The sequence below is a fragment of the Ambystoma mexicanum genome, chromosome 2q, assembly GCF_040938575.1.
Source record: "Ambystoma mexicanum isolate Mex_15411 chromosome 2q, UKY_AmexF1_1, whole genome shotgun sequence".
NCBI classification, from domain to species: domain Eukaryota; kingdom Metazoa; phylum Chordata; class Amphibia; order Caudata; family Ambystomatidae; genus Ambystoma; species Ambystoma mexicanum.
In genome coordinates this window covers 1,478,272,852-1,478,298,605 of record NC_090924.1, presented here as the reverse complement: position 1 = coordinate 1,478,298,605, position 25,754 = coordinate 1,478,272,852, and the positions used below count along the sequence as shown (strand labels likewise).

At 47.9% G+C, this 25,754-nt stretch overlaps 1 protein-coding gene across 3 annotated transcripts in view; it reads right to left on the bottom strand.

Annotated features, from left to right (window-relative positions):
• LOC138570293 (zinc finger protein 850-like) overlaps nucleotides 1–25,463 on the bottom strand; it is an 84,444-nt gene extending 58,981 nt beyond the window's left edge. For all 3 annotated transcript variants that reach the window (XM_069649063.1, XM_069649064.1, XM_069649065.1), the window contains exons 1-2: nucleotides 25,212–25,463; nucleotides 19,000–19,096 (exon numbers count right to left, since the gene is read on the bottom strand). The gene's annotated coding sequence lies outside the window, so the exon portion shown is untranslated. The remainder of the gene's footprint in view (nucleotides 1–18,999; nucleotides 19,097–25,211) is intronic.
• Between the last annotated feature and the right edge of the window lie 291 nt (nucleotides 25,464–25,754).

Below are 25,754 nucleotides of genomic sequence, written 5' to 3'. Positions count from 1 at the left end.
GCCACGATACCCCAAAGGCGCTGCATGCTTTATAAATTTAAATAAATAAAATAAAAATAAATATAGAGGACGGCCACCAGGGGGCGCAGAGATCAGCATGCTCTCTCTGTGAGCTCCGTAACCAGCACCCCGGAAGATGGAATGAGCCCCCGTCTTTTGGAACCCCCCCGCTGAACAAATACGGGATTTAGCCGTGTGAACGTCCCGCCCAACCCGAGGAAAAATCCCGATGTAAATCGGCCCTCCACGGCCTCAGAAAACGCAAGAGAAATTCGGGGCCTCCGAGGCACGTGGAAATCAAAACCAACTGTGTGTGTCTCGCCGTTAGAAGGCCCGGAAGGCGTGTGTTCAGCTCCCGGAGTGAAACACCCTCACACGAGGACGTGAGATCAGCCAACCGACCCGGTGAGCGTGAATAAGTGCTGCACGAACGAGTGAACTGCGGATCGCGAACATACCAGTTTGTGACGGAGTGACATTGGGGAAAACTGCCGAGAGGACCCTCACAGATCTGCGACTTCCCCAGTGAACCCAACGGCGGAGTTGTCTAGACCAAAAAAGGTGCACAAACCCCACCAGAGGCGGAATTCATAATCGGAACCGACAGGGGACAGCGCCTATCCCCCCTCGGAGCCGACTGCCCAGCACGACTCCCCGCCTTCCCACGGCACCACCCCAGGCCCACACAAGAACTTACGCCGCCCCATCCGCAAACTACCCGCAGCGCAACTCGAGGGAGTAGGCCGTCATCATCCACCTAGATCGAGTGAGGCGTGGATTATCACAGCGCATGCAGTTTCTACCCAGGCCCACCATCGGTGATCTGTATGAGTACTAAGCATAATTGTAACGCTCACCTGATTCTCGCAGAGGCGCCGGTCTTGACTGGGCGACTACCGTATCTTCAAAGGTGATGTGCAGCACCCGGTTGGCTCTTTGGGCTGGACCTCTGTGCCCTGTATGCCTGACGTGCAGAGTAAGATGTCTGCAGATAGAAAATACGGGGTTAATGAACTGGGGTTATTGGGGTGTCCCTATCTCTTCCCTCTTCTCCTCTCCTGTAGACCCCCACAGGTTAACGCTCTCACCTTAGGTAAGTGAATGCCGAGCTCTCCATCTGCCTCGGGGCAGGGTGCTGTAACCAGTTTCTTCACTGGATAGGTAGCGCAGGCCTCTTGACTTCAGAGGACTGCTGTCCGTCGTTTACTGCACGAACGGTAAGTTTCGAGTAACTCAAATGTCTTTAAAGTCTTTAATAATGATGTCTCTTGTTTTGCAGGGTTCCGGCGATGGCGGATGACGGGCTGAAGTGAGTTGAAGATGGAGCCCGTGTGATGAATAGAAGCGCCTGGAAGCACGTAAGTAAGCGCTTGTTGCCAGCTTCACGAAGCGCTCTAACTGTCTTTTTATTTTGCAGGTACAAGTTCGGAGCGGCTGCAGGGTGCCGGGATACCCACTGGGTTAGATGTGGAAAGGAGTAATGGCACGTGAGTATTAAAGTTCCCCAATGTCTTTAAATGCACCTTGTTTTGTCTTTCAGATGCGAGATGCAGCGCCGACGGCCTCCGGAGCGTGCGAAGAGTTGGTAAGCTTTTGTCTTTCAGATGCCGGAATGCAGTGTGAAGACCACCGGAGCGCACGAAGAGTAGGTAAGCCTTTGCCTTTCAGATGCCGGAATGCTAACCTGTTCTTTCTTGTCTTTATAGGTGTTGCTGAAGACTGGATTCAGGATGGTAAGCCTTTTTCCTTAGGCCCAGGACCGGATGCAGAAGACACGATGAGCGTTCTGCTGCAGAGGGTGCAGAATAACGCAAAGCAAGATTCATCCACCGGGTGTGGTTTAAATAGCCTCCTGTAGTGCTTAGGTGTCTCCTTCCACAGCCACGCCTAGGTAAGAAAAGAGTTCCTGCTTTCCAGAAGAGTTCCAGTGTTCTGAATCTAGGGAGTGGCTCCTGCCCCACCCAACAGGAAAAGTAGTTCCAAACAGAAGAGGATCAGAGACTCAACTGGCAGGCAAGTAAGCAGCATGGTCTGCTGCAGGTAAATCCACCCAAGCATTATGAGCCCGGCGCTTCCAGCGCTGGGACTGGGCATATTTATGAGCCTGGTGCCACTGGCGCCAGGACTGGGTCCAAAAGGTCCCAATTGGGACTGGTTGGCACTCGGAACCTGGGTTATGGATCTGCTTCCAAGGGAGTTGGGAAAACCCTGACCTTTTGGAAGCAGAGATCATGACAGTACCCCCCCTCAAGGCCCCTCCCAAACCGGGCTTCTCCGGGGGTTTTGGCTTGTCAGGAAATGTTCGGTGAAATCTTTTGATTAGGCGAGGAGCGTGGACATATTCAGCAGGTTCCCAGGATCTCTCTTGGGGGCCGTAGCCTTTCCAGTCAATTAGGTAGAATAGTTTAGATTTGGAGATCTTGGAGTCCAGAATGCTTTTGACTTCAAACTTGAGTTCCCCATCAACTAGGATAGGTTTTGGAGATTTGGTTAGTCGGGTTTGAGGTTGCACGGGTTTTAATAGAGAGACGTGGAAGACCGGATGCATCTTCATGTGCGGGGGCAAGTCCAACTTGACCGCTACTGGGTTTACTATGGTAGTGATGGAATAGGGACCAAGGTATCTTGGGTTGAATGTGCGTGGCCCTTTTAGAGGTAGATATTTGGTGGATAACCAGACTTGATCCCCTACTTGATATTGAGGGGCTTCCTTCCGATGTTGATCTGCTCCTTTCTTGTATTATTCTTTAGCCCTTTGAAGGTGAGAAACAGCTTCCTTAAAGGCTTGGGTGATTGTAGAATGCAGGTAGTCTACTGCTGGTGTTTCAAGATCTTGGAGGGGATCCAACTCCGAGGTACGAGGGTGACTGCCGTACAAAAGAAAAAACGGGGTTTTCCCAGTTCCCGAATGGACAGAGTTATTGTAGGCATATTCGGCTATCCAAAGGATGTCTTTCCAAGTGTTTTCAGTTTGTTGCAGCATGCAGCGTAAATACTGTTCCAGAGTTTGATTGGTCCTCTCGGTTTGTCCGTCAGTCTGAGGGTGGTGACTGGTCGATAGTCTCACATCAATTTGAGCCGACCGACAGCAACTTCGCCAAAAATGAGAAATAAATTGACTACCTCGATCCGAAATTAGAACCGAAGGAAAACCGTGCAGTCGGACGATGTTTTCGAGAAATTCTCGGGCCAGAGTTGCTGCTGTTGGCAAGCCTTTGAGCGGAATGAAATGCGCCATCTTGGAGAATAAGTCCACGATTACTAGAATCGTATTGTATCCGGAGCATGGAGGTAGATCGGTGATGGAGTCCATAGAAAGCGTATGCCAAGGGCGAGGTGGGATGTCAATAGGGCGTAAGAGGCCTGCTGGTTTTTCCTTTTGACTCTTGTTTTGGGCGCATACTCCACAGGACATTATAAAGTCTCTGATATCTTTTTTCCAAGACGGCCACCAGAAGTAGCGCTTGATCTTTTCTGAGGTCTTGGCCATACCGGGATGTCCTTCCATTAAAGAATCGTGATAACAAGAGATTACTTTTTTCTGTAAATCTGTGCTGGGTAGGTATAATCGTTCTTGGAAATACAATAAGTTGTCCTTTACTGCAAAGTCCTTTCCCTGCAGATGCCAATTCTGTATGTCTGCTGGAGTTACAAGTTGCCTGGCTTTATCCTTAACTTCCTCTATGGATTCTTTGGCGATTACACCCAGAATTCTTTGTTCGGGAATGATTGGTACAGGTTTAGGGTTGATCAAGTGTTCTTCCACTCCCATCCGAGAAAGGGCATCAGCTTTACCGTTTTTTGTACCAGGTCGATAGGTAATTATGAAGTCAAACTCGGCAAAGAATAATGCCCAACGGAGTTGTCTAGAGGATTGGGCTTTTGCGGTTTTCAAATATTGCAGGTTTCGGTGATCCGTAATCACAGTAACGGTGTGTCGGGCCCCCAGCAGATAATGCCGCCAAGCCTTAAAGGCAGACTTGATAGCCAGAAGTTCCTTGTCAGTAATCGTGTAATTGATTTCAGGAGGCGAGAATTTGCGGGACCAAAATGCCACGGGATGCAACTGATTGGTTACCGGGTCCTTTTGTGATAGAACTGCCCCCATGGCAAGGCTTGAAGCATCAATTTCCACAATGTAGGGGAGTTCGGGGCGAGGGTGTTTTAAGATTGGTGCAGAGATAAATTTAGTCTTCAAATCCTGGAAAGCTTGTTCCGCCTCGGTAGACCATTCAAAACGTTTGTTTTTCTTTAACAAGGCAGTGATGGGCTGGACTATTCGAGAGAATTCGGGGATAAACCTGCGGTAAAAGTTAGCAAAGCCTAACATGCTTTGCACACCTTTTACGGAGGATGGTGATGGCCATTTGAGAACTGCATCGACCTTCTTTGAATCCATACGCACTCCGCCAGGTGATAATATGAATCCCAAGAATTCAACTTCAGTCACGTTGAAAACACATTTTTCCAACTTAGCGAAAAGTTTGTGTTGACGCAATCTTTCGAGGACCATTTTCACGTGTTTCCGATGTTCAAATTCCGATGAAGAATAAACGAGGATGTTGTCAATGTAAACAACAACAAACACATCTATGAGCTCTCTGAGGACATCGTTCATAAAATATTGAAAGGCGGCCGGGGCATTACAAAGTCCGAAGGGCATGACCTGATATTCAAATAGCCCATACTTGGTGCGGAAGGCCGTCTTCCATTCATCGCCCTCTTTTACTCGTACCAAGTGGTAAGCTCCTCTAAGATCCAGCTTTGTATATATGCATGCTTTTCTGACTTGGTCCAGGAGTTCAGGGATCAAAGGTAACGGATATCTATTCTTAACGGTGATCTGGTTCAGGGAGCGATAATCTATACAAGTTCTAAGGTCTCCTTCCTTTTTTGGAACGAAGAACAAAGCTGAAGAAGCAGGGGACTTGGAAGGACGAATAAACCCATTTGCCAGGTATTGATCCAGGTATTGTCGAAGGTGAAGGTTCTCAGGCTCGGTGAGGGCATAAATTCTACTACAAGGAGGAGTAGATCCAGGTATCAGGTCGATCTGGCAGTCATAAGACCTATGAGGAGGTAGAGAGTTAGCCTGATCCTTCCGGAAAACATCTTGGTATTCTAGGTATTCGGGAGGTAACTGGGGAGTCTCTGAAGAAATTGCTGCCAGTGCAACACCAGGTGGAGGGTGACAAGTAGAGACACATTCTGGAAACTGGACCGTTCTTGCTCGCCAATCGATCAGAGGATTGTGTTTCTCTAACCAAGGTATTCCTAGAATAATCTGAAACTGAGGGGCCTTGATCACATCGAACACGATCTTCTCATGGTGTCCATCTTGACTTACTAGCGTCACTTCTTGAGTGGTATGCGTTACTGGCCCGGAGGCTATCTCCGTACCATCCACCGTAGTAATGACGTCCTTTACAGCCTTGGGACAAAGAGTTAGATTCATCCTCAAAACCATTTCATGATCCACATAATTGCCGATGGCACCGCTGTCGACGTAAGCTTCAATTGCATGTAATCGATCTGGATTATCAGGGCTAATGAGGACCATAGGTATCACGAAATGCGAGGTCACGGAACTGGTTTTCACGCTCGGCAAGAGGACCTCTATTCTTGTCGGGCGAGGTCGTTTCCCTGCTCAGAGTTTGTAACTTTGGTAACTGCAGCTCCTACTGCCTTCTAGGCAGGTTTCACCGGACAGTCTCGAAGAAAGTGCCCCGAGTTTCCGCAATAGAGGCATAATTGCAACTGTTTTCTCCTTTCCCGCTCCTTAGAGGACCTTTCAGACCCCCTATTTGCATGGGTTCCCAGGAGTCTACTCCTTTGGAAGGCGTTGGCGGTTTGGAAAATACTCGAGCATCAAACTTGGAACGATCAGCCTTCCTGTTCTGCAGTCTGTGATCTATTTGAACGACTAAGTCTATATAGTCCGAACAATCTTGTGGGGGATTCACTACTTGGGCTAACACATCTTTGAGCTCTCCGCGTAGACCTCTATAAAACAGCGTAATCCTTTTGTCCTCAGGCCAGTGAGTTTCCACTATCAGTCTGTTGAAAGACGCAATATAAGCCAAAAGGTCTTGATTACCTTGTCGCAACGAAAGAAGCTCATTGTCCAAGGCCTGCCCCTGTGAATGTCTTGCGAACAGTTTTTCCATACTGAGCTGAAAAGCTTGAAAATCATGGAGGACCGGATCATCTTGATTTACTAGAGGGATCGACCAGTCTGCCGCATTGCCACTAAGGTACGAAAGCACGAAAGCTACTTTAGCTTGATCAGTTGGAAAGGCTGCTGGCCGGCATAAGAAATGCAATTGGCACTGATTGATAAATACTGCAAACCTCTTTGGGTCACCAGAAAATCGTTCGGGCGGAGCCAGAGGTACATTCCCAGGTAGGTTGATCTGCACTGGATTCATAGAGGATGTAGAAGGAAGATTTCCCCCAGATGCGGGTAACGGGATCTGTCCGGCTTGTGACTGTAGCAATTGTCTAGCGAGATCATCTGTTCGCTCCTTGGAAATAACCAGTTCCCTTCTTAGAGCGTTCGTTTCCTGACGGGCTGCATGCACTTCTGCCCTTAATTCCCCAAGTAACTGGGCTAGCTGGTCGGTATCCGAGGTTTCCATAGCGCCTGGACGGGAGTTTTGTGGTAGGCTTTGCGTTCTGTAACGCTCACCTGATTCCCGTAGAGGCGCCGGTCTTGACTGGGCGTATACCGTATCTTCAAAGGTGATGTGTAACACACGGCTGGCTCTTTGGGCTGGACCTCTGTGCACTGTATGTCTGGCTTGAAGGGTAAGATGTCTGCAGATAGAAAATGTGGGATTAATGAACTGGGTTATTGAATGTCTCTCTCTTCTTCCCTTTCTCTTCTCCTGTAGACCCCAAAAGGTTAACGCTCTCACCTTAGGTAAGTGAACGCCATGCTCTCCATCTGCCTTGAGGCAGGGTGCTGTAACCAGTTTCTTCACTGGATAAGGGGAGCAGGCCTCTTGACTTCAGAGGACTGCTGTCCGTCGTTTACTGCACGAACGGTAAGTTTCGAGTAATTCTAATGTCTTTAAAGTCTTTAGTAATGATGTCTCTTGTTTTGCAGGGTTCCGGCGATGGCGGATGGCAGGCTGAAGTGAGTTGAAGATGGAGCCTGTGTGATGAATAGAAGCGCCTGGAAGCACGTAAGTAAGCGCTTGTTGCCTGCTTCACGATGCGCTCTAACTGTCTTTTTATTTTGCAGGTACAAGTTCGGGGCGGCTGCAGGGTGCTGGAATACCCACTGGGTTAGATGTGGAAAGGGGTAATGGTACGTGAGCATTAAAGTTCCCCAATGTCTTTAAACGCACCTTGTTTTGTTTTTCAGATGCGGGATGCAGCGCCGAAGGCCTCCGGAGCGTGCAAAGAGTTGGTAAGCTTTTGTCTTTCAGATGCCGGAATGCAGTGTGAAGACTTCCGGAGCGCACGAAGAGTAGGTAAGCCTTTGTCTTTCAGATGCTGGAATGCAGCGCGAGGCGTTGGTGACAGCCGATGGACCAGGTAAGTGAAGAGCTGTCACTGAAGACCGTAATGCTAACCTGTTCTTTCTTGTCTTTATAGGTGTTGCTGAAGACTGGATTCAGAATGGTAAGCCTTTTTCCTTAGGCCCAGGATCAGATGCAGAAGACACGATGAGCGTTCTGCTGCAGAGGATTCAGAATAACGCAAAGCAAGATTCATCCATCGGGTGTGGTTTAAATAGCCTCCTGTAGTGCTTAGGTATCTCCTTCCACAGCCACGCCTAGGTAAGAAAAGAGTTCCTGCTTTCCAGAAGAGTTCCAGTGTTCTGAATCTAGGGAGTGGCTCCTGCCCCACCCAACAGGAAAAGTAGTTCCAAACAGAAGAGGATCAGAGACTCAACTGGCAGGCAAGTAAGCAGCATGGTCTGTTGCAGGTAAGTCCACCCAAGCATTATGAGCCCGGCGCTTCCAGCGCTGGGACTGGGCATATTTATGAGCCTGGTGCCACTGGCGCCAGGACTGGGTCCAAAAGGTCCGAATTGGGACTGGTTGGCACTCGGAACCTGGGTTATGGATCTGCTTCCAAGGGAGTTGGGAAAACCCTGACCTTTTGGAAGCAGAGATCATGACATCACCCCCCTGTCCTCAGCTTACTGGATCTCTCTTCTGCTTCCGACACGGTCAACCATGCCATCCTGCTCAACTGGCTCTGTGATAACCTGGGTATCATGGATTAGGCCCTGGCCTGGCTAACCTCTTTCCTCTCGGACCGGTCTTCCCAGGTCCAACCTGGGTCCTTCCTCTTCTCTATCTCACCCTCTACCTGTGGTGTTCCGCAGGGGTCTAACCTTTCTCCCTGGCTGTTCAGCCAATACCTGGAACCTCTCGCCCACCGCATTGCTGCTATCTGCTCCAAGTTTCAGTGCTATGCGGATGGCACTCAGCTCGCTTTCAGGATCCCCTCTGCTGACTCTTGTCCCTCTCTCATCCCGGATTGTCTCGCCGCAATCCAGGAGTGGTGTGCCACCAATGATCTCTGTCTCACTTCCAGTAAGACAGAGATCCACGTCATTGCACACCTGCACCTTCCTTTCCTGTCACTCTCTGGCTGGCCACTCTTGGCCCTTTTCCTGCTCCCACCTGTGAGTCTAAGAACTTTGGAGTCATCTTCAACGCCACACTCTCCTTCTCTCCTCACATCTCTAAGAAGTCAAACTACCAGCTTCACCTCATCAGAGGTATTCTTCCCTTCCTTACCTTGCCCCAGAAGCTCACTGTCTCCAGAGCTCTGGTTCTCTCTAGGCTGAACTACTGCAACAGCCTCTTTTTACATCTGCCTGCCTCTACTCTCCATCCTCTACAACTCATCCAGAACAGGACTGCAAGACTTGTCCTTGGCCTCGTATAGAGCAAGCTAACCCCAAACTCGGGTCCGGGTCCCGCGAAAGGGGAATAACCGGGCCATTCTGAACTTGGCGGGCCTGGTAATTTCCCTTTCGTGGGACCTGGAGCCGGTACGTCCCCATTCCCATTTGAGCTCCCATAGGGATCCATGGGAATGGGGAGGATGGTAGCAGTGGTACCTTTCATAACGGTACCGTTGCTACCATGAAGGTTCTGCTTGCGGGTGCCTCTCTGCATGCCTGCGGTACAGTGATAACGGCGCTGGCATCACTACCGGTGCCATTATCACGGTACCGCCACTATCGTAATGAGGCCCAATGTCTGTTTGGTACTGAGACGACTAAGCTACAAAGAGTAGGAAAGAATGAACAGCTGCCTGACACTGAGACAAAGAACCCCAATGGAGTTAGGCAGAGCCTGACCCAAATACAAAGACAGGACTATTCCTGGAACCTGAGAAAGCCTCAGTATGGCATCATAAAAAGGGAAGGACCCAAGCAAACATGGAGAGAGATCCGGGAGTTCTAATGGATTGTGCAGAGACCGAGGTGCCAGCCTCTTGAGTGTCAAGCAGGACAGAGAAAAGGGTGTTTGAGAAACACCCAGAAGCAGAGTCTACTGCGAGGCTCTGCCATAGACGGGAACCCCAGGAAGGAGTCACACCTAGAAAGAAGCAAACAAGAAACAGAGAGAGAGAAGTCTCTCCGTCCCAGTATAATCAACGTGCTTGTAACCCGAGTGGTACCGATGAGTCAGAGAAGTGGCCCATACCTGACGTTCGGTAACCCGGAAGAGAAGATAGAGAGAACCTGTTCCAAACGGATACCACAGTGCTGGAAGTAAAGAGCCAAAAGCCATCTTGTCAAGACGAAGCAAAGGAGTAGAGAAAGATACAAACCTGGTGACGCAAGGCTGAATACAGGAAGGTAACCGGAACAGCGTGAGAACCGGGGAGAGGGGTGGCCGTGTCAAATGGCTATACTCTAGTTGGAGAGATTATAAGAAGAGTGACGTTAACTACGAGACCCCTCCTAGTCGTCCCAGTAGCATCAGAATTGGTAAGAAGAGTGAAACTAAGGGATCCCTCCTACTCATCCCAGTAGTATTGAGAAACATAAGGCTTATCACAGTAGTAGTGAAGAGGTCCAGAAATGTGGAGATAAACCCGTGGTATACTATATCAATCCCCAGGGGAAGTAAAGAGGTCAAGTGACAAAACAATTAGCCTCCCAGAGAGCTATAATATCTGAGGAGAGAAAAAAGTCTGGCCATTGATCAGACACAGATGAAGATAGGGTCAATACCCCTGAGGAAAGAACTGAAACAAAACCAAGAAGATCAGCATACAGGACGTGGGGAAGTCCCATAAAAGAACTGAATAAAATGGTGAAGAAGATAGTTGAATGCTAAGAGTCTAAAAGACTGCGTGACAAAAAGAGCCTTAAAGTAAATTAAGAAGCAAACACTCAAAAGGAAATGTGATAAAAAGTGGGAAATGATGCACATTTCCCAAAGAGTCAACAAGACCCTTTAGTGATCAGAAATGCCATTTTGAGAACACTAAAGTTAAATTTACAAATTATAAATTGAAAAAAGCTCAGACATGGAGTTTTAAACGTAGAACAAATATAACATGCTTCTGTGGCATACGGTTCAGCTTTTGTGTTTGCATGCATGACAAAGGATTCCACCAGTCCAGGTGGAGGAATTAACACTGGTCCTTATTTCAAGAAACAAGGATCACAGTGGTATTCTAGGCAGAAAATGTGCATGTCACCCAACCGCTTCCCTCCCTTCTAACCACCCCTACATCCACATAACAAAAATGTTCTGTGTTATGGTTTTGAACACGAAAACTGGTGTCTCTGTAGGCCTGGTGAAACACTTATGTATAGGCGCATTTTAAATGCCATACCATATCATATCATACATGCAATCATCTCACTTTTACTAAATTCAAGTGTCTGACACATGTTCCTTGTAGTGGAATTGTATACTACTTCTCAAGTTTAATAAAACAAAACATTTTACATTGTGCACTCACAGGGAAGAAGTCTTCTCATGTCTGATTGCCGTGTTTGTCTTGAACAGTACAGTGCATGTACACAGATATCATCCATTTCTTTTGCTCTTAAAGATGGCCCCAGGCATATACTTTTGGTAAGTTACACTTAGCATTTATGTCATTTACAATAAGGAAAATATGACAAATTCAAATATCAAGTTTAACTGCCTCTGTTTTTTCCACTATCATTATGGAGGATGGAATATCCTGGGGGGATGACAATTGATAAGGTGGACCAGTTGCTGGGTGAAGCCAAGTTTCAGATATGATGAGCAAGTCGCGGCCGTTGGTGGTTAGGAGGTCGTAGATTTCTGGGGCGTGAAATGGGACGGATCTGGTGTTGATCAAGGCATGTTTGAGAAGGCTGCTGGTGGTGTCCACTGGTATCGATTGAGCTAGGGATTTCAGGGGTCAGAGGAAATGGTTGGGGTGCAGGTGTGCATGCGGAGGAACTTGCTTCTGGTGGGAGAGGGGGAGGTAGCGATGTAGCTGAAGAGTCACTTACGGTGAGGTGAGAGTCAGGTTGGCTGGATTGATGGTCTGTCTTTGGGCTGAGTGCTTCTTTGGCTGGTGTCAGAAGGGGTTGAGTAGCGCAGATGGAGGTGGGCTGTGAGCGCTGTGTATTCAACGCTGTGCCATTTGCATGCACGGGCTTCGCCGCAGTAAGCTTCGGTGTCTAGTCTTTAAGCAAGTGGCGGTGGAACTTAGCATGCTTTGCATCGTACGTTGCAGATTTTAAACCCAACGGAAGGTAGGCCAGCATCTTGCACACCTGTGGCGCACAACACCATACCCTTCGCCTGTGTGGGCTTCGCCACAGTGGGCTTTGGTGTTGAATCTTTAAGCGAGTGGCGGTGGAACTTAGCATGCGTTGCATCGTAGGTAGAAGTTAGGCCCAACGGAAGGTTGGCCAATGTCTTGCGCAGCTGCAGCATACAACACTGCACCTTTTGCCTGCGTGGGCTTCGGAGCAGGGGGATTTGGTGTGAAGTCTTTAAGCGAGTGGCAGCAGAACTTAGCGTGCGTTGCTTCATATGTAGCAGAGGTTAGTCCCAACGGAAGGTCGGCCAGCGTCTTGCACACCTGTGGCGCACAACACCGTACCCTTCGCCTGCGTGGGCTTCGCCACAGTGGGCTTTGGTGTCGAATCTTTAAGCGAGTGGCAGTGGAACTTAGCATGCGTTGCATCGTAGGTAGAAGTTAGGCCCAACGGAAGGTTGGCCAATGTCTTGCGCAGCCGTAGCATGCAACACTGCACCTTTTGCCTGCGTGGGCTTCGGAGCAGGGGGATTTGGTGTGAAGTCTTTAAGCGAGTGGCAGCAGAACTTAGCGTGCGTTGCTTCATATGTAGCAGAGGTTAGTCCCAACGGAAGGTCGGCCAGCGTCTTGAGCACCTGCGGTGCCCTTTGTCCGTTTATGAAAGCACACATGCAGCCATATAGGAAAGAAATGCTCGCTCCATTTATTTTCATAAGAGCGGTTGCTCCTGTGCTGCCTTAAGATATATGTTATATATAATGCTATTTATATACAACTTTTACACTCTCCATGCTGCCAATCTGCCAATGCGATGTATGGGTGACATCATAGAGAACCAGGCAGGTTTTCCGTTCTTTTTCCATTTTTATAAATGAATACAGACAGAAAGCAGATTGATTTCCGTCTGTATTTATGTGTAACAATATGTAAGAACGGAAAACTGGGAGCCTTGTTTATTATTCCTAATTGACTGTTGCATCTGTTTCTCTTTCGCACGACATTGCGCTGGAGGCCCTGCTGATCCGTTGTACAATGTCGGCCATATTTCTACAGTGTACCGCCCTCCCAGGGCAGATGCACTAGTTTGTACTCAGATCTTGGAATTGGCGGTGAATCTAAATACAGCATTTCCCAACCTGCTAAGTGTAGGCGATTTCATTTTAAAATGTAATGACCCACTTCCCCTGTGCCGTTCGGTTTTTTGATAGCCGGCACTCACTCATTCGGCATCATACCGGATCTTGTTTTTCAGCTGAACTGCCTACTACTATTTTTCCTCCTTTTCAGATGATGCTGTCCGATCACCTTGTGGTGCGCTTCTTGAGTCATATCCAGACCACACAGCTGGTTTGGTTTGTTAAGGAGGCCTAGAAGCATAACTGGCACACGGTAGCCAAGGAGGACCTTATCGCCGTTATCCATGATAAGTGTAGGAGTCCCCCTCTTGTTGATCTCTCTTTTTTATTTCCTTAGCGGATCATCTTGCCCCATTAAAACTTCAGAAGGTCCATCGTCGCCATCCTGATCCTTGGTTCAATGAAGAGCTTAAATCTCTTTGTCTTAAACAACGACTAGTTGAGCGAAAATGTCGATCCACTTAGTCTCACAATGATAAGTTCAAGTTGTTCCCTTCGCTCTCATCCAATACCAACTTATTAAGAGAATTGAAGATATTCGGGAAAACATCTCGTCGTCTGGGCTAAGAACGAACAGTTCTGGAGTTGATGCTCAGCCGGCTGATTCCCTCACGTGTGCTTGTCCTTTCCTCTGCTCTCCTCAGATGATATTCTAGTAGTCACAAGGCGCCTCAAACCTGCTTCCCCTCTAGATGCCATTCCTTTGGGGGTTCTGAAGGAGAATATGCTGGAGATTGCGTCTTGGGCGCCTCTAGCGGTGAACTCCTCATGTATTTCGGTTCTATTCCTGCTGTAATTAAAGCAATACTGTATCATTCCCCTATTGAAGAAGTCTACCTTGGACCCGGCTGTTCCCGCTTATTTTCATCCCATTTCTCTTCTCCCCTTCTTTATGAAACTGCTAGAATTTTGGAAAACCCTAAATTCTTCGACCCCTTACAGTCAGGAATTCAGCCTGGCCATGGCACAGAGAGTGTTTTGGTCTCTGTGATGGTTGATCTCAACCGACTGGTTATTGATATTGATATTTTATTTCTATCGCGCTCGTACACAAGTGTTTCAGAGCATGACAAGGCAAGGGAGGGGAGCAGGGGAGAACAAAACAGCGATCTTACTAGGCCCAGTGACATTGAGAACGCGCCTTCTTTATACTACCCTACTCATCCTTCTGCTGCCCCATCCCTGTCCTTTTTACACCATCTACTTCATCTTGCATTACCCCATCCTGCTCCTCTCTGCCCTTCTTTATACTACCATACTCATCCTGTTTGCAGTGGTTAGTTGGGATACAGTGCACCCCAAACTCTAGGGCGGGGGATGGCTTGATAGGATATGATATTTTATTTCTATCGCGCTCGTACACAAAGTGTTTCAGAGCATGACAAGGCAAGGGAGGGGAGCAGGGGAGAACAAAACAGCGATCTTACTAGGCCCAGTGACATTGAGAACGCGCACCTGCATGGGAGAGGGGGAGGGGAAAAGTACATGGAAGGGGGGAGAAGTGGAAAGTGCGAAGCAGAGGAGAAATAAATAAATAACAATAAATAAATAATAAAGGTAACACACAGTGTAGTGCAGCCAGCAATTTGCAAGTGCTAGATTTAAGGCAGCAGACAGGGTAGGTCTCATAAGTGCAGGAAGAAAAGGGGGGCTGTATGGGTACAGATACAGACCCCAGTGCAAGTTGACTTAGGGGGTGGGAGGGCAGGGGTGCATTGATTTTTTTGGATCTTTCGGTGGCCTTTGATACGGTTGACCACCCCCTGCTACTTAGGCACGTATCCTTAGCTGGACTTTCCAGCAGGTCCGGACATAATTTGCCTCTTTTTTGGCTGATAGGGGCCAAACTCTTGCTCTGTCCTCTTTTTTATTTGCAATCTAATACTCTTTCATGTGGGGTCCCCCAGGGCTGTGCCTTGTCACCTTCTCTCTTATTTATTTATTCATTGTATTTGTATGGCGCAGAGAAAAGAGCCTGTAGGCATAGGGAAACCTGGAAATAACACAAAGGGGATATTGGGGCAGGGGGCAGAAGATTGTTATGACCGGGATGGTTTACTTAATCAAAGCTGTTTTTAGTCCACGTTTGAAGGCAGAGAGGGAGGTGCATGCTCTCAGGTCAGGGCGTGAAGCATTCCACATTATAGGCACTCCATAGGACAAAGACCCTTGGGCAACGATGGATAGTTTAGACCGGGGTGTATCCGAAAGACAGGCATAATGGGATCTCAGTACCCTGCATCTGGAAGCCAGGTCATACAGTTTGGCAGATACTTGCAGCTAACTCCATATAGGAACTTATGTGTCATGTACTGAACTCTAAAAGACATTCTGCTGCTAATCGAAAGCCAGTGAAGGGCCTTACGAGCTGCAGACACATGGTCTGATCTGTGGAGACACTCAACGATGCAAACATTGTTGTTCTGGACAACCTGCAATCGCATTACTTCGCCCTAAACCACGCCCATCAGGACGCTGAAGCAGTAGTCAAGTTTAGCTCCTATTATGGAACGCGCAATGCTGGCACAGTTGGTAGAATTTAAAAATGGTCTACGCTGGGCAAGTAGTTTGAGAAGGTAAGAGGTGCTTGAGACAAGGCTGCTTATTTGTGCTTTCATGTTACATTTTTAATCGAGAGTGACTCCTAGTGTTTTGATTTTAGTTTGAGTGGGAATGATGCAGCCTGCAATATTTAAGCTTTGCTAGTCTGGGCCTAGCTTCCGGAGCTATGCCGAGCTGCCCATGATCATAAGATCAGTCTTGGAATCATTAGGTTTGAAATTGGCCGTAGGTAGCATTGATGGAGAGTAGATCAGTGTGGAAATTCCCAGTAATGGGGATCAGGCATTGTGTATCGTCAGCGTAATTTGTGTACACGATGCCTTCTCTATCTTAATGTTCAAACAGAGGTAACATAAATATGTTGAACAGTGTGGGAGATGCACACGATCCCTGTGGTATCCCACAGGTTACTGAGAACTCTTCAGCCATGGCGTCTTTGAAAAAGACTTTGGCCTTGCGACCCGAAAGGAAAGATTTTATCCAAGCGGTTGCTGGCAGAGAAAAGGAAGCTGCGTGCTGTAACCGCCTGCAAGTGTAGCGGGATCATCAAGATCGAATGAAGCAGATAGATCTAGGGACATAAGCAGTGCTGTATGGCCTGAATCAAGCGATTCGAAGATGTTATTGGGTGGAGTCTGTGCTATGTGCACGCCTGAAACCTGATTGTTTTCTCCCAGGAGCTGGTATTTTGATAGGAATTCCTCTATTTCTATTTGGGTCACTTTATCAAGGCTTTTCAGGCATGTTTATAATTGGCCGGTAGTTACCTGCCACATTAGGGTCCAGTGAGGGATTTTTATCAGTGGCGAGACCCATGCCTTTTTGATACAAGATGGAACACAGTTTTCTGTGGAGGACGCACCTACACATTTGGGGGATGGGCGTGATCAACCTGGGAGTGCACGCTTTCACAGTGAGAGCCGGGCAAAGATCGCCTTTGCAATTTGTGGGTTTAAGTTTCTCAATGATTTCTATCATTGGGTATTCATTCACCAACTGAAATTCAAATTTCGTAGATAGACATGTGGTCCCCACCAGGGCTGATCCCTCATCCAGTCGCACGGCTTCCGTTTCTACTCCTATGACGATACGCAAATTATCGTCTGGGTTGATCTTGTTCAGCCGGACACGCCATCTCAGCTCAGTGGTTGCTTGGTGGCAGAGGGCTGTTGGATGAGTAAGAACTGGCTTAAGCTGAATGGAGACAAGACGGAGGCACTGGTGGTTGCCCCTCCTCAGGTGCTCGCCCGTCTTCTGCTTTCTGGACTCCTCCTGCTGGCCTCCTGGCTTAGGCCCTCGCCCTACACCAGTGTCTGTGGTGAAAGACCTTGGCTTCAACATGTCCACCTCCTTGTCCACCAAGGCGCAGGTCAGCTCAGTCTGCCAAACTGGCTACTTTCCATCCAAGGTCTTCCCTTTCTCCTTTCTCATCTTCGAGCCCCCGTGGGTGCTTCTCTTATTTTGAGTCGCATCGACTACTGCAATTCCCTTTTCCTTGGGCGGCTGCTATATCTTTTCCATCGACTGCAGCTTCTCCAAATTCTGGCAGCACGGATCGCTACTGGCACCCCGCATGGCTCTCATATTTCTCCGGTACCTCGCTCCTTGCACTGGCTGACTGTTCCTAAACGTATTGCATAGTTGCTTGGGCAGTCCATGATTTGGGCACAGAATATCTTCAAGGTATGGTTTTAACTTATCGCCCTGGACGTACTTTACGTTCTCAAGATGTCCGTTTGCTCCACGTTCCTCGGTTTTGGCTAACCAGGGTGGGTAGCAAATCTTTCTCCATCGTTGCAGCCAAACTTTGGAATCTCTCCTCCGCTCCCGCTTTGGGCCACTGAAGAGCGTTTGCACTGAAAAGAGTCTTCAAACTTTCTGCGATGGAGAAGGTTATCATCTCATTATGTATACATAGCACCTGAACACCTCGAAAAGCACTATAACCCGACAAAAAGATACACAAGCCCTTTTACCTCCTGACTTCTAGAATGAGTGGGGCTGGGCCATAACATTGTCTCGGGCACCAGTTGCACATGGCCATTCATTTCTTTTGACACACTGTTTGAACAGTAACCACGGGGGAGTTTTTTGATAACGTTTGATGCAATTGTTCATCTTACAGAATATCTATTCAGCAACACTGGTCAAAACTACTAGTCGCAGAGTGAAGGAACTCATCAAACTGAATCAATTGGCCCCAAAAAGTGGCCCGCTGTGACCCACGCCAGCATTTTGTGTTTTTGTTTCCGTGATGGGCCTATTGCCCTATAGGCCAGTCCGAGCGTGCACCTGTATGATTAATTCAACGTGCACCGAGAAGGCTCAGCAAAACGTGTAGCCTATGGAGTAAATACAGGGGAGTGAGAAAAACTCCAGGGAAAGACCCCACCGGAAGGAATGACGTGCGAGAGCGGGGGCCATGCACCACTGCCCCCTAGACGCTCGCAATATCGTCATTGCAGACACCGCAAATACAGGAGCAATGACGTCACTGTAAGGGTTACCATGGACACCGAATACACCATCACTATGCAAACGGAAGCGCCAGACATGTTCAAAGAGAATTTATACATGAAAAAGTAAAAAACAAAACAATAGTTGTGGCACCCACTGCTGTTTGCATTTATAGGCACAAGGGTGCAATGAGGAGTGCCCAAAGTTTTAAAGGAGGATACAATAATGGGGCATATATGGGGTTGGATGGGCATGGGTAAAGAGAGAGGTGGTAGGGTGGGTGGGGGTAGAGAGAGGGGAGGTAAGATGGGTGAGGGCAGAAGGTGAGGTGTGGTGAGTGTGAGTAGGGAGAGAGCGGGTAGAGGTAGGGAGTAATGGGGTAGGGTGAGGTAGAGAGAAGGGGGTAGAATGGGTGGGGGTAGAGTGTGTGGGTCTAGAGAGAGTGGTGTAAGGTGGGTGGGCTAGAGAGAGTGGGGGTAGGGTGGGTGGGGGTAGATAGAGGCGCGGTAGGATGGCTGAGGGCAGAGGGGGAGGTGTTGTGAATCAGAGTAGAGAGAGAGCAGGTAGGGGTAGAGAGTGAGGGGTTAGTGTGGGGTAAAGAGAATGGGGAGGGGATGGGGTAAACAGAGTGGGGGTAGGGTGGGAGTAGAGAGATGTTGTAATGTGGGGTAAAGAGAATGGGGAGGGGATGGGCTAAACAGAGTGGGGGTAGGGTGGGAGTAGATAGAGACGGGTAATGTGGGGTAAAGAGAATGGGGTATGGTGGATACTGTATAAGGGACTGTGGTGTGAAGGGTGGAGAAGTGAAGACACAATGGTCGGGAGGCTCAGAAGGAAGCACAGGTACTCAGGTTTTATGGCAATTAAAAGGAGTTTGGTATCCCCAAAGATCCCAGAGCAGAGTAGATCATTACAAGATGGAACTCTGCTGGATATCCAATACTCGTAAACCATTGCATTATTTGATATTACAGCCCCTTCTTGGCTGCTTGTAATTCCATGGCTAAAGCAAGAAAGAAGGGAGAATAAGTCCCCCCCCCCTATCAACGCTACAGAGTAATAATATGGAAGGCAGGGCGCCAACGAGCTAAACCATTCATCCATGGTAACTCACCGTTGGAGAGTAGTTTCCTACACCTTCGTCTGGCTTCCAGCAGTTGTGGGTCACCTGAGAACATCATCTGACCCATATCCAGAGTAATTGCTCCTCCCTGCGGAAAGCGAGGAAAGACGGCTTTAGATGGGGTCACAGGACAGCGTGGGCCTGATTTACAAAAAACCTTTTAACATTTGGGAAAAGTGCAAAAGGGAAGAGGAGGGTGGGCACCACTTAAGTGCTACTTCCGAAAGAGAATCTTTAGTTATAGAATATTCTAAGCAATACATATGGACCCAATTCATAAAATCCAGCGCAGAAGCATTTTGCTGTGTACATTGGTAAATGGGGACTTTTTAATGTGACATCTCCATGTATTACCTTGCCTGTCTCCGCCATTGATACCCTTCATGCTGTATGTGTTACCCTGCCCCCTTTGGATAGCAGAGACCCACTCAAGATGGAAGGGTCCATGTGGTGGCTTTGTCACATTGCGGCACTTGTGCTATTGTGCTATTGTGATTGGTCACTGTCTGACATTGTCACTGTTGGGTCCTGTGTTGATGATATGTTATGCTAGTAAATGGATGTTCCTGTGTACGGTTTCATTTTGATGTTTCAGAGGGAATTGTTTCGGACATATTTCCATTTGTCAAAGTGCTCTTTGTGACAGTTGTGTCATGTGTTGTGCACTTACTTTAGACTTTTTACATTGCATGCCATGCTGTGGTGTGTCGGCCGGGTGCCATGGGTTTTGGGAGGGTTTATGTGACATACCAGTATTTGGATGTGCTGTTTTTCATGGGGTTAGTGGCATACTGTATCTTGAATGTGTGCCTTTTGGTCACACAGGATTGTGTTGGTTTAAGTAGCTAGGGATGCACACAATATAGCACTTCCCAGGACACATTCTCAGGGTGGTAAGATTATGACAGTTGATTGTCCCTTTGTAATCATTGATTGTCACCTGGAATGTGCCAGGTCTGTGTGCACTCCGCAGGGGTTGGATTTTAGGTGATAAAATGCGCCACAAGCTGGGTATGGGCAGCCTCGCCACGTGCCCTTCCCCTCCCACTCACAGCCGCCGTGCATGTGGTTGGGGATGTGGTGGCACCACCATGTACACCGGTATGCCACACCATCGTGCAACGTGGTACAGGACTCATACTGCCACAATGATCCTGCACACTACTGGTGGTGCATATAGTAGCTGTCCACCGGCGTAGTCAAGGGAGCGGAAGCATGACCGGAGCACTCAGAATGTGCGCTCCACTATGGCCCTTGTTGCAATATGGGCTGCGTTGTATCTTACCTGGGGGGTGTGTGGTGGGGTTCCGTATTGGCATCATCATGTAGGAGCTCAGAGGGTAGGCACTGTCCCCTGGGGAGGTGATGATGGTTGTCATTAGTTGTGTTCGTCTATTTGTCTGTGTGTGACATGCGTGCATGTGCACCAGCATTTATACTCACCAATGAGCCATGTGTTGCCATGCCTCCCAGCTTCCAGGTCCCGGTGTAGGGCTGCCATTATGAATATAAAACTGTCATGGGTGGACCCTGGATAGTTTGCATAGACAGAGGTGATGAGTCCCTTTGCATTGCATACCACCTGCACCTTGATGGAATGCCAGTGCTTGCGGTTTCGGTATATGTGCTCAGTGGCCCTAGGTGGGCGTAGAGCCACATGGGTGCAGTCAATGGCACCAAGCACTTTGGGGAAGTGTGCCACCCTGTAAAAGTTCTGGCCCACGGCCTGCCTTTCTGTGGGTGTTCTGGGCATGTATATGTGCCTGCGGACTGAGGGGCGCGCAGTGATGATTGCCAACACCTGGTGTAGGCACCATGACTGCGTGGCCTGTGAGACCCCCCCGACTATGGCAGTTGACCCAGTGGACAGAAAATGCAGGACATTGAGCACCTTTTCGAAGGGGCTCAGTGCTTGGGAGCACAGGGTGGGTGATGTAAGGTCATCATCCCACTCAGTGACCAGGTCAAGGATGATATGAGGTGGAAACCTATACCTGCCATAGACTTGGTCATCAGGCATCCTAAAAAGGCTGGTCCTGGGTAAAAAAAGTGGGGCCTGGCTATCCTCCTCCTCCTCCTGCGGTGTCCCACGATAACTGCTGCGAGAATGGTACATTCATCGTAGCTGTATACGCGTGTTTGTGCGCACTTTTATACATTGGTTTTGGTGCACTTATGCCAGCTTTCACGTGGTGTATGTGTTTCCGGGATTGCGTGTCTTTTGCCGCATGCCGGTGAGCCCTGTTCGATTCATGAATACGTGTTGTTAGTGCGCGTGTGGGCGCAAGGATTTTACTGCCGTGCTTCCCCCGTAACGCCCATATTTTCGCGTGTTTTTCCCCATTCCACGTGTTACGTTCCCTTTTTAGGTGTGTGCGCCTTCGCTGGCTGTATTGCACAAGGCATTCGTGGTGTCGCAGTGACGTGTTGGTCCCGCGCAGATTCAACGCAGGTCTCAGGTAAGCCACGCGCAATGTGTTACATGAATACGTAAACGGACGCTTGTGCGTGAAAACGCGCGCAAGTTTTTAGTGTACATTTATTCCATGGAACACAACAATAGTGTTCACGAAGCGCCATGGTAAACACATCCTTCGGCACCGGGATATCAACCTTGCACGAAAAAGGTTCAGTGACCTATGAGCCTACAGAGCACTCTCTTGTATCCCCTACCTTTGGGGTAGTAACAACTTTCATATACAAGTTCAATTTGTTTCAAAAACCTTTCCAATATTGAATCACATTTCCACTGATTTTGATTTTATGACTCAGTAATTTATTTGTTACAAAAAGGCGGTACAATTTGCCAAATGGCTCTCATAGCCAATGCATTTCGGATTCATATCCCTCAGGGCTAAACACTATCATATTTATCAAACACATAATTCCATAACCATTCCAAATGAAAATTGTCCATACAAACAAACACATAAGCAAAACAATATTTGTAAACAAAATAAAATTAACCACATGATATTCCATGGTCAGAAAGTTTACCTTAATACATCAAGCGTTCATTGCATGACTGCAAAAAGAAGCATAGAACGCATGACGTCACGCCGCCCACAAAGGCAGCATTTCAGTGCAGGTAAGGTGGCAGCCATACACGTGGTATAGCACTGGAGCTCTCTGATACTCCCACATTTAAATACAGGTAAGAATGCTGTATCTTTTAGGGGGATTGAAACACAATATGAAATGGCATATTTCCGATTCTTTCTCCTTCTCTAAGTGGAGCTTGACAATTTAATCTTGTAGAGGTTTTTCAGAAGACTTGGTTTTTTACTTATCTATCGTGTAAACCATGTTAAAACTAGGTAAGCAGACTTGAAATGTCAATTGGTGTTTCTTTCGATGCTTCTTTTTTCAGTAGTAGACAGTCATATAGTGGTGTTTTGCTGTCAAATACTGAACGAAACAAGATGGCTGCCTCCATGGAAGAGCTCAGAGCTCAATGAGTTCCGAGATGGGGAAGAATGGATGGGATTCGCCATAGTGATTAGCACGGCTAGGGACAGGAAATGGGAGAAGAACCATAACCTGACAACACCAAATACACTGAGGGCCACATTACGAGTCATTACGGTTTAGTGCCAGACTCGGAATAAGTACAACCCACCCCCCTTGGCGCTTTCAGGTAAGGCAAAACCCCTATGAAGTGATGTAGTGTATAAGGGGGGAGAAATCCGCACTGTGACGCCTAATGTAAAAGTAATGTAGCGCCAACATTGGAAGGGCTTATTTCGACCAGACAGAACCATCCTATCCGAGTTGAGATCATTGAGACCAAGAGCCTGCCCTCGCGACCTGTATCCTTTTATGGATCTTAGCAGCGTAATCTGATACAGTGTTCCAATCATAACAAGAACACTCTTAGAAATCATTCCCTCTGCGCTCAATATAATGGAGAGCAATGTTGGAAATCATTCCCTCTGCACTTAATATAATGGAGAGCAATCTTGGACATCATTCCCTCTGTGCTCAATATAATGGAGAGCAATGTTGGAAATCGTTCCCGTGCGCTCAATATAATGGAGAGCAATGTTGGAAATCATTCCCTCTGCGCTCAATATAATGGAGAGCAATGTTGGAAATCATTCCCTGTGCACTCAATATAATGGAGAGCAATGTTGGAAATCATTCCCTCTAAGCCCAATATAATGGAGAGCAATGTTGGAAATGATTCCCTCTGCGCTCAATATAATGGAGAGCAATGTTGGAAATCATTCCCTCTGCGCTCAATATAATGGACAGCAATGTTGGAAATCATTCCCTGTGCGCTCAATATAATGGAGAGCAATGTTGGAAATCATTCCCTCTAAGCCCAATATAATGGAGAGCAATGTTGGAAATCATTCCCTCTGCGCTCAATATAATGGAGAGCAATGTTGGAAATCATTCCCTCTGCGCTCAATATAATGGACAGCAATGTTGGAAATCATTCCCTCTGCGTTCAATATAATGGAGAACAATGTTGGACATCATTCCCTCTGCGCTCAACATAATGGAGAGCAATCTTGGAAATTATTCCCTTTACACTCAATATAATGGACAGCAATCTTGGAAATCATTCCCTGTGCGCTCAATATAATGGAGAACACTCTTGGAAATCATTCCCACTCTGCTCAATATAATGAAGAGCAATCTTGGAAATCATTCCCTGTGCGCTCAATATAATGGAGAACACTCTTGGAAATCATTCCCACTGTGCTCAATATAATGGAGAACACTCTTGGACATCATTCCCTCTGCGCTCAATATAATGGAGAGCTATGTTATTCCCTCTGCGCTCAATATAATGGAGAGCAATGTTGGAAATCATTCCCTTTGCACTCAATATAATGGAGAGCAATGTTGGACATCATTCCCTATGCGCTCTATATAATGGAGAGCAATGTTGGAAATCATTCCCTCTGCGCTCAATATAATGGAGAGCAATGTTGGAAATCATTCCCTCTGTGCTCAATATAATGGAGAGAAAGGTTGGAAATCATTCCCTGTGCGCTCAATATAATGGAGAGCAATGTTGGAAATCATTCCCTCTGCACTCAATATAATGGAGAGCAATGTTGGAAATCATTCCCTGTGCGCTCAATATAATGGAGAGCAATGTTGGAAATCATTCCCTCTGCGCTCAATGTAATGGAGAGCAATGTTGGAAATCATTCCCTCTGCGCTCAATATAATGGAGAGCAATGTTGGAAATCATTCCCTGTGCGCTCAATATAATGGAGAGCAATGTTGGAAATCATTCCCTCTGCGCTCAATATAATGGAGAGAAATGGTGGACATCAGCCTGTACACCCAGAACACCACACAGGAATCTGGGATATCCCAGCGTGTGCACACATGATGGCACATAGCAATCTTCCTTGGGGGCCGCGGCCTGTGCACATGTATGTGACACTCCATGTAGCTGGTGGAAGAGTGATACTGGACCTTCCTCTGCCCTTGGAGCGCTTGACTCTTCTTGGGTACTTTGGCTCTAGGTACGAGGTTTGCATCTGAAGTCCCTGTGCGGTCTTCAGTTATTGGGTCATTCTGCAGATACACGTATGCAACACACACACACACACACACACACACACACACACACACACACACACACACAACACACTGCCCAGAACTTCACTTACTACTCAGGGCGAGGCAGTTTCTTAACAACAGGTGTCGACATTTGCAGGGCTGGAAATGGAAACAAGGTACTGGAGGAACCCTCGCCTTCTTGGAGGCGTGGGGTATGGCCCCAAATCAGGTCACACAATACAGTATCTCTTCCTATGACCCAATCCTGGGGATTTGCATAAAAGCATTATGGGAGCATAAGAAAGCATAGTATTTTAAATTTGAAAACATGTCTTAATTGGACTCTGCTGTTTTCATTGGTCAGCATATTCACTCTCATAAAAAGATGGGTGTACATTGCAGGACGCATATAGCAGTGTGTACAGCTGAAGCTCAGTGGGTGCGGCTTTGGCAGTTTCTGTCATTCTCCTGCCGGTGACAGCCCTGGCGGGAGCGCCGCCCTGTCTCGTCCTGGCCCATTTCCTACCCAGCGAAAAAAACATTCTAATCGATGAAATACTGTGCGGTTCTGGAGAGATTTGGTGATGGTCACACAGGTCCGGGAAGGATGTAGGCACCCCTCCTCTCATAGCCCTCAGCCCTGGAGACGTAATATCAGGAAATATAAAAACACTCACCAGCAAGACCCCCGCCAGATAATACAGAGAAGGAGAAGAGGGGGGGCTTTAATCTGCACTCTTAGAAGAACAGCACACGCGGCGGAGGAGTTCTCTTGAATCCCGCAGTGCATGCTGGGAGTCCGCGGGGTATGAGACTGACCCTCTCTGGACACGCTCAGTGCAGAGACGCTACATCCCGGGCAGACTTCGAGGCACTTATCAGTGGGGCGTGCTCAGTCACAGCTTCCGTGATTAGTGTGTGAAGGAGTGATGGCATCTATGCTCACGCTCCCTGGTACCCCGCGGTCTAAAGCCCCCACAGCCCCCGCGCTGCACCGACCCTGGACCCGGCTCAGAGGCAGCCCTCCCAGGGAGGGGGCAGGATACTCCTGGGGAGGGAGGAGTCACGGGTAACTAGAGAGTAACAGCACCCCAGCAGGGCGAGGGGTGCAGCTTCATGCAGGAGGGGTAGCGCCGAGGCGGGGGGTCTCCAGGCTCTAGGAGGCGAACTGGCCAAAGAATCGCAGTCACTTTTTTTTTTTTTTTTAAATAACAGAAGTG